Source organism: Egretta garzetta, unplaced genomic scaffold (genome assembly GCF_000687185.1).
Source record: "Egretta garzetta isolate BGI_Z169 unplaced genomic scaffold, ASM68718v1 scaffold397, whole genome shotgun sequence".
Lineage (NCBI taxonomy): Eukaryota > Metazoa > Chordata > Aves > Pelecaniformes > Ardeidae > Egretta > Egretta garzetta.
In genome coordinates this window covers 9972569-9981050 of record NW_009260493.1, presented here as the reverse complement: position 1 = coordinate 9981050, position 8482 = coordinate 9972569, and positions in this window count along the sequence as shown.

Here is an 8482-nt window from a genome sequence, read left to right as displayed (position 1 = left end):
TATTTGACCCTCACACAGACAGAGTTCAATGTTGATTTTTGGCATTCATAATACCTGCACCAAAAAACATTGTTCTAGGAATTTGAGTTCCTTCACAAAAGTTGACATTTTTCCACAAATGCTTCTTTTGCCGTGTTCATTCAGCTATGCTGTACTTGAATTGCTGTATGCAATTGGTATTTGTTTAAATTTGAATACTTCTTAGCATCAAAGTAAAATCTATCTGACCTTTCAACTTCAGAGACAAAGGAACAATAGTTTTATTTAAATTTTCCTTGCTTACATGATAAAATGACTCTTTTATTGAAATGTCTGAGGTTTTTTGGACTCCTGCCTTTACAAGTGAAGTATCTGATGCAGTACCATCCACCGGGCTATTACCATGGTTCTTGGATTTAGCATTTCCATATCCATCTCCTTCACCAAGTTGCTCTGTACAGCCGCTATGCAAACTGCATACAGACAGTGCTGAGGACATGTTCCCAGCTTCTTTAATGCTTACTTGCAGCTTCCTACACTCAGATTCAATCACGTGTAAGCCATCTCCAGAAATCTGAACAGACTGTCGGGGTTGGTTTGCGCCTATGAAAAGGGGGAGGGACTATCCTCTCATTTCTTCTAGAGGAAATCTCAATTCTGCAAAAAGGGAAGGAAGTAAAAGATATATGTAAGCAAGAATAAGTAGGTCTGGCTCTTACTACTTTGTGTAAATCTCTAAGCCCTTTGGTTTTGCCCCAGAAATCATGGTAAAGTCCATGCTGTCAGTGCATGCCCCTGCACAGAGCATGAGGAGATCTGCCACTCTGCCACCTACAGACAACCCAACTCTGAAACGGTTATTAAACAATACAGAATCAAACAGAAGAAGAAAAATCACCTTTCTCCTGGCTAGACTGGCTGTAAGGACGAAACAAAATTTTTAACTCTGTAAATAGTATTTGCCTCGACTTCAAGCTTATTTTGAGCAGGACATGAAGCATGAGGGCTTCCATTTTTAAAACTGCTAAATCTATGAATGCCTATGACTACGTCATTTTTGCTGGACATCTTTGTGCTGAGCTTGCCTCCAAGTATCATTCTTGCTTCTTGTTTTTTCTTGTATTCACTGTTTAGGCCTGGGCAGACATTTCTAATTACTGCACATTTCTTTTCTCTCACTACTTGCTACTACACTCACTGGGAAGAATATTTTTTACAACTGCAACTACATACCTCTTTTTACAAAGTCATTAACGACTTGCCATAACATTGCTTGACTTATGTATCAGTAATTCCACAAAACAACTCAGTCTTTAATTACTCCATCTGATAACTATTCAAATTCCCACAGCTCAGTGGGACACAATGGCTAAGAGCTGTTCTGGGTTGCTGGCTTCTAGTAAGTAAAATGTGCTTGCCTGTATTATTTTCTTGAGCAGATTTTCTAATAATTTTCACTGTAGTTCAAGCTCCTGCTTTAAATCTCTGATCTCTCAAAGCTTACTTTATCCAGCACTGTTTCTCATTTTGATCTTTGTGCTGCAGAGAGAAAAGTTATTAAAGTGATCCAACCCTTCCCTCCAAACTGACGGACTGTGATGGCCACACTGGCTTCTCTTTCTGGCCAGAGATTATGAAGGTGGTTTTGAAAGTACAATGGAGGAATGAAGCTGATAAAAATTTATACTTATTACATGATAGGAATCAAGTATCCAATGATTCTATTGACCACTGTTGCAGCAAAAAAATAAATGGGATTATGAGGCTTTTCAATTTCTTATTGCCGTCAGTTTTGCTGAAGGAAGGATTGGAGGAGACAAGCATCTGAGCAGGAAGAGTGAGGGAATGAAGGTGTACATGTATGCTGCGGAGTTTTTGTTGTTGTATTCCCTAACAGAACAGGGGAAATGACTACACAGCTATTGCAGCCATCTCCTTTCCAATGTTGGAAAAGCCACCACGTGGACCACTCAGCCAGGGCTGTGTCTGGCTTGACAGGTAGTATCAGAAAGAGATGACACACTCCGAGAAACATCTGCCAGCTGGCCTTCTCTTTGGTGACAAGGGTCACCCTCCACCTCCAAAAAGTACGAGTGTCTCTCCCTTTCTATTGCACCTGGCAAGCCTGGTGAAAAGCTGAAATGGTGAGTGTCCCATGTCGTGTTTCCTGGGCTCTGACAATCCTCCCACCTTTCTGTAGTTTCCGGGAGGTACCGCATGGAGCAGAACGGTCAGAAATGAAATGCTAACAAAACATTGGTGATGGCCTCCATTAGTCCAAGTGCTGATCAAGTTTAATTGAGTGAAAACTGCTGGATGGGCATTCTTAATTCACTTTGAGAATTTTTTTGTCATTTATCATAGATTGGTCAGAAAGCGGTTTAAGCTGTTTCAAAACAACGATGAACAAACATCTTCTTCTGGAGCCAAATGTGCTGATGAAGAGGCTGGCATCGTTGCAGAGCTGATACACAATCATTCAGTAATCCTTTTTACTCAAAATGAGCTGAACTGACTAAATAGTATGTCTTTACTAACAGCATTTTGCAGAGTGCATGCCCTTTTTTCATCCTATGTCACTTTTAAACAAAAATAAAGAGTTCAGGCTTAAACATGGATGATCCCTAAGTCTAAGACCTTGAGTTCTCTGTCCTACAGCCTCACCATGGGCTTCTCAGACATTCAGTATCCTCTGAAGAAAAAAAGAGGTGGCAGCTCCATAAAGATAACTGACAAGTGTGCAGCATCTTTGGTTGAAAAAAATAAATGGATTTATCTGAACACTGTATTAGGCATGAGCAAAATGCCTACAAGAAAGGATGGGGCAGGGGACGACAAGAAAGCGCTGTCCTAGAGGTCAAAAAGTGTAGGGATAAAATGAGAATTGCTAAAAGTCAAGCTGAGTTCTGACAGCTACCAGGTCCTGAGACCTAGAAATATAAATTAAAATAAATGTATACTATTCTTTGACAGTATAGAGAAAAAGAGAAATTAAATTGCAGTGAAGTTGCTGCACAGTAAGAACGGAGTTGAGATCAAAGATAATGTTGGCGTGGCCACCCCAAAACTTTCTGACTCAACCTTCTGTAAGGGGAATGACAGCAAAAGCCAGACAACAACTGAAAATGTGTGTATAACACTAAATCACATTCAAGATAGAAGTGAAGTTTTTAAGGTTTGGAAATACTAAGCGAGGCAGAACAGATAATCTCCTGCCCCAAATATTGAAACAATTCGCCTATGAATTCAATAGCAAGTAACTAAAAAAATCTATCCGCTCAAGTGATGCCACATTACCAGAGAATGTCAACATAACAAATATAATTCAGAAAGAGAAAACCAGAAAAACTGGCAACTTTACACCTGTTACTCCGAGCTTGATAGTCTGCAAGTCTTCTTAAGAACTTCAAAGGAAAGGGTATTTTGAGACACAAAGGTAAATGGAAACCTGGGATATAATACAACATGACTTTAACAAGGTAAATGCAGATTTTGGTAATAAAATAACTTGTTGTATTAAAGATGGGGGACTGCAGCAGATCTAACCTATATGGACTGCAGTACTGCATTTGCTACTGTAGCACATAGGGAGCATAACTACACACACAGTTACACAAACAGGAGATTGGGAACAGCCCAAGTTTGTAAACTGGGGAAAGACTTAGCTGGAGAAAGAGAGCAATACATTGGGCCAAAAAGCTAATTGATTAGCTGGGGGAAAGGGAGTCTTCCTATTACAATTTCTCAAGGTTCCCTCTTACTAATGATCTTATTATTTAACATTTTCATTCATAACTTTGGCACAGAAAGAAAAATGTGAAATTTACTGATAGTGTGAAATTAGAGTTATCAATTTAGAGAAAGTCCAGGATATTATACAGGAGAAATGGATAAATAAAAGGACTGGAAAAATAAAAATGAGGCACAAATATAGTGTATTTAATGGACTTAATAATTAGATTTTACGCTATAAGCCAGGGGACTCATCAGTTTGAAATGACAGGTATTAACTGGTCATAAGGCAACCATGAAACACGGTGTAGTACAGCAATAAAACAGGCATACGCAGCCCTACGTATATCTAGCTATATCAGGACAGATAGCAGAGCTTTAATATCATCACGACATGAATCAGACATTACTTACAGTGTCACTTCTAATCACTCGTAATCAACAAAGACATATTCAAACATGGACAATCACATGGGAAAGAATGGAATCTACTCAGCATGGGCAACCGAGAAGCAACGATAAAATTGCTGTCTGCGAGTACTCATAAACATAGATATCTTGGGTGGGAAGATCCATTTAAGCTAACGGGCAATGTCGATATAAAAGAAATGTGTCAAAACTTTCCATTGACAACTGTAGGTTGAAAATCAGATACCTATTTCTAACTCTCAAGAGGAGCAAGGTACCAGCACGCCCATCAAGAAGGACAAACAACCTATTCTATAAAAAAGATCAGTATGCTTATGAAATGGCTTAGAGATGGTAGCTTTTTTATAAGCTGCAAGGTAGCACTCTGAGCTAGGACATTCTTTCCAACCTGGCATCCTCCTGTGCTATGTTCCTACAATAGGGTGGAAGAAGAAACAGAGAGTAGCTACGTTAAATATATTTAAAAAATCTTACGTTAAAGATACATTAAGCTTCTAAAAGAAAATGAACTCAAGAACTTAAGAAATCAACAATGTTACTCCAGGTCTGTGTGTCCCAATATGTCAGTTGTTGTCATCTATAATTTTACAAATAAAAAAACCCCCATGTACCAAGTATGGTACCTTTGGCTTTGAGGGGGGGGAGGGGGCTAGAAAGAATCAAAGACTAGGCAGTGGTCCAAGTAGGCCATTTGTATGCTAGTCTAAGAGCATAAGAAGTCATAAAATAATACCTGTGCTGAATAACCTCACCTGCAGCACTTGGCAGAACCCTGTATCCTTTACTTGTCCACCAGAGATGGCCAGGCTGATACCAAGCCCCCAGAAGAGTGGAGGTAAGGACACCCAGGTGAACTCAAGGATCATGATAGTTCCCCAGGACATTCTGAGAGGGACATGAAATTTCTGAAATAGAAGTTTCACATGGCAACACTTTGTCCACATATGGTGGCCAGGGATTCTGAACCAAGAGGTCCGGACTGTGGGTTTTTGTAACAGCAACATCAGCAGCTTCAACTTCTGCTGGACCTCTAAGCAGGAGAAAGAGTCATGCTCCTTCCTCTCCTTCCTCATCCTCTCTCTCCTCTCTGCTCCTTCCTCAAGTTAACCATGCACAGCCACATGCTGAGGTGTTGGAGCAGCAGTACAGCATCTTGTCCAAACTTCTTGGTCCCAGGCTCCTTTGAGAAAAATGTGCCAGGCCAGCCAGTACAATTTACTGTGGAAATCTCCTTGGTAGCATCGAATGTTCACTCCCCTCGTGAATGTCTCGCATTCATAAGCCTACGCCTTTGTCTTCAGTTTGCTTGTGTTGCCTGGTGTTGTCCTTGGGAGCTGCTCTATCTGCCTCCGTCTCCTTTGTCTCTTGTTCTCAAGAATCACTGCTCATCTCATTTTTTGTATACAGCTCTGCTTTCACTTGGTGCGCAATCTTTATTTACATAGATATAATTATATAAAGTACATTTATATGAAAACATCTTGCCTTGCTGAGAACGTAATTTAGTATTTTTACGATTTTTTTTTTGGTTGATCCATTTCCATTCAATGAGCCTGCTTTTGTCTGACTGAAACCAATCAGAAGTTTATGACCGAGCTGAATGGGACTTAGATGGGTACAGAACCATCCTCTGTAAGGGCTATTTAGTCAAGGTAAGTGTAAGAGACTAAGTATTGCTGCATGATTTCTTCGAGCAAGTATGAGTACTGTATTTCAGTGTATTTACTTCTGATTTTCAGCAAGGGCATTTTTTAGAACAGTTGTATAGTGCCCAAGGTCATAATATTATTCCCGTAGCTTTGGGATCCTATGTTTTGCAAGGTGTCAAATTCAAAGGTAAGCCAGGTTCCTATGATGTCCACATTCCTGCTTGCTGTGCAAGTCCTACAGTGATTTGAATTAATTATCTGTTTCTCAGTAAGTACTGAATTAAGGGCATAATTATGATTCTCTAAGGATCTGTTTATAGTAATTGTTTGGGCTGCCCAGTGTACCATTTTATTGGCATAGTCTAATCTTACCACAAACTGTATTCTTATAAACATATTAAGTACAGTCTTTCACATTCAAATATCTTTTTCTTACGACATATTAGCATAATATTTATTGACTTAACTGTGGCAGAGCCTTAAAATCCAATTTATGGACCAGGCCTCGCTGGTTAAGAGTTTACACAGAATACGAAGATGGCAGCTGACCCTCAGCACTTCTGCGTATGCTGCACTTGGGGGAGAAAAAGGGACAAAGCCGACGATAAGCATTTTCCCCAGCACCCCAGCTGCCCAACTATTCTTAACTCAGTCAAACAGCTCATTTTTCAGTTTCCTTGCTGACAACTGTTTTTTAACTACTTCCATTCTCACGTATAGGAAAAATATTATTGCATGGCCAGCCAGAAACCTACTACAATGGTTTAATCAGAGCTCATACATTATAGTATTTCAAGAATATGTCAGACCATTTCATTTTTATGCACTCTCTTTTTTGCTTTACTGTTTTCTGGGTTCACTGTTATGTTGCTGGTCACTTGCCAGTGGAGGCCCAGAATAAGCACACTGTAATGCCTAACTGTTTGCGCCTGACTTGCATGGATTGAAACATCCATCACCTGTCTGTCATGATTTTGTGATGCGGATGGGTAAAAGTATTATGTGATTCTGCTAAAATCAAGCTGCAATCTGACTAATTTAAGCCTGCAGACTCACTAAAGATGACCGAGTACCCTCCCCTGATCTGCTCTGCGTGCAAATATGCTCTATCTCGATGATGTGTACTGGTTCCAGGGAACACTGCTGGCTCATTTATGTCCTGTCAGATACCGCCACTATTTACTACTCCAGCAATACCCAGTGAAGTATCTGTCCTCTTACTTAGCTTTGGCAAATGGAAACTTACCCAAGCCCATGTTCATTCAGGACTGTAACATTGAGTTTCTTCGCCTGTTGCATTTACTGAGTCCCTTTGCAGCCACATCTCCAATAGCTCTACTTCTCCTACAAAAGCAAATTGCTGGACTTTTTAACGTCTTCCCTAATTTCATTGACTTCTCTCACTCAGTACTAAAATAATCGAATTTTGCCTTCAGCCAGGCCACTGGCCACGCATTTATTAAATTTTCAGATACGCTTACCATACTTTCTCAGTACCTTGATGCTCATCCAGAACGAGAAGGGCTTCCTTTTAAGTTTCGTAAACTTGTTAGCCTCTTTGTGTCCTTCTCCCAATACCTAGAAAACGCTTGACGGTGATCAGGCTACTGCTGGTTTAAGAACATAACTTTATTGCTTTGCTGCATTCCCCCACCTGTCTGCATTAACTCACTGTTCCCTAACTCCCTTTACATTACAAAGTCTTTGAGATTTTTATTTCTCTGATGTTTATAAAGCAATCAGAGCCACGAAACTGCGGTTCAAAACCAGCAGTAATATGCTGCCAAACAACCACTCTTCCGAGGAGGACAAAAGAAGAGAGGCAGGCGTAAGGAACTGGCAGGGATTTTTTCCTTCTTGACTTCCTTCTCTATTTGCCCAGCAGAGGAACAGCAGCATAAAACTGCACAAACTTATAAAATTAGAGATGTGATTTTGGTTAGCCTTGCAGAACAGGTTAAACAGTCTTAGCAGTTAAAACATCCTATTGGAAAAAAAGAGATTAAAAATTGGTGACACTACACGCTTCTCTCACGCTAAAGTATTATTATTTAATAACTGTTAAAAAAAAACCCTGCAGATATGCTAGGAATCAAGTCTTAAATCGTACCAATAAAAAGCTACAGTACAATTGATTGCTTTTATTTTCCACTCATTCCTATGGCTATCTTGGAAAAACTCAGCTAATGAAATCGGCTCCCGGAATTGGCGCGCCTTATGTGAAAATGCTACGCAAAACCATCACTGCTTTCACAGATTACATTTCTGCCTCCATAGACGCTCCCTCTTGATGCGTTTTCTTTACATTTTCAATCAAGCCTTTTAATGCACACTTTTAATGCCTGAGAAAAATTGTGACTGAGCAAAACACAACTGGAACATCCCTGGGACAGCGCATCTTCGTGCTCTCTGACCGCGCCGTGCAAAACCATTTTTATTTATCTGCTAAATTCTAATGAGACTAGACGGCATGGGGAAAAACGTCTTAGCAGCGTCTCCTGCCAGAAGTAAGAGAACGTAAGAGAATAAACACGCAATCTGACTAATCCACGCCATTACAGCTATGCTACACAAGCACTGCGGGGACGTCAACGTTCCAGGCTAGGAAGTAACACCCGGCATTTCCCGCGAAGCGCCCCGCGGTGCCGTTCTGCTGCACGACGCGCTCCAGCGAGGGGAGCTGGCGGGAGCCT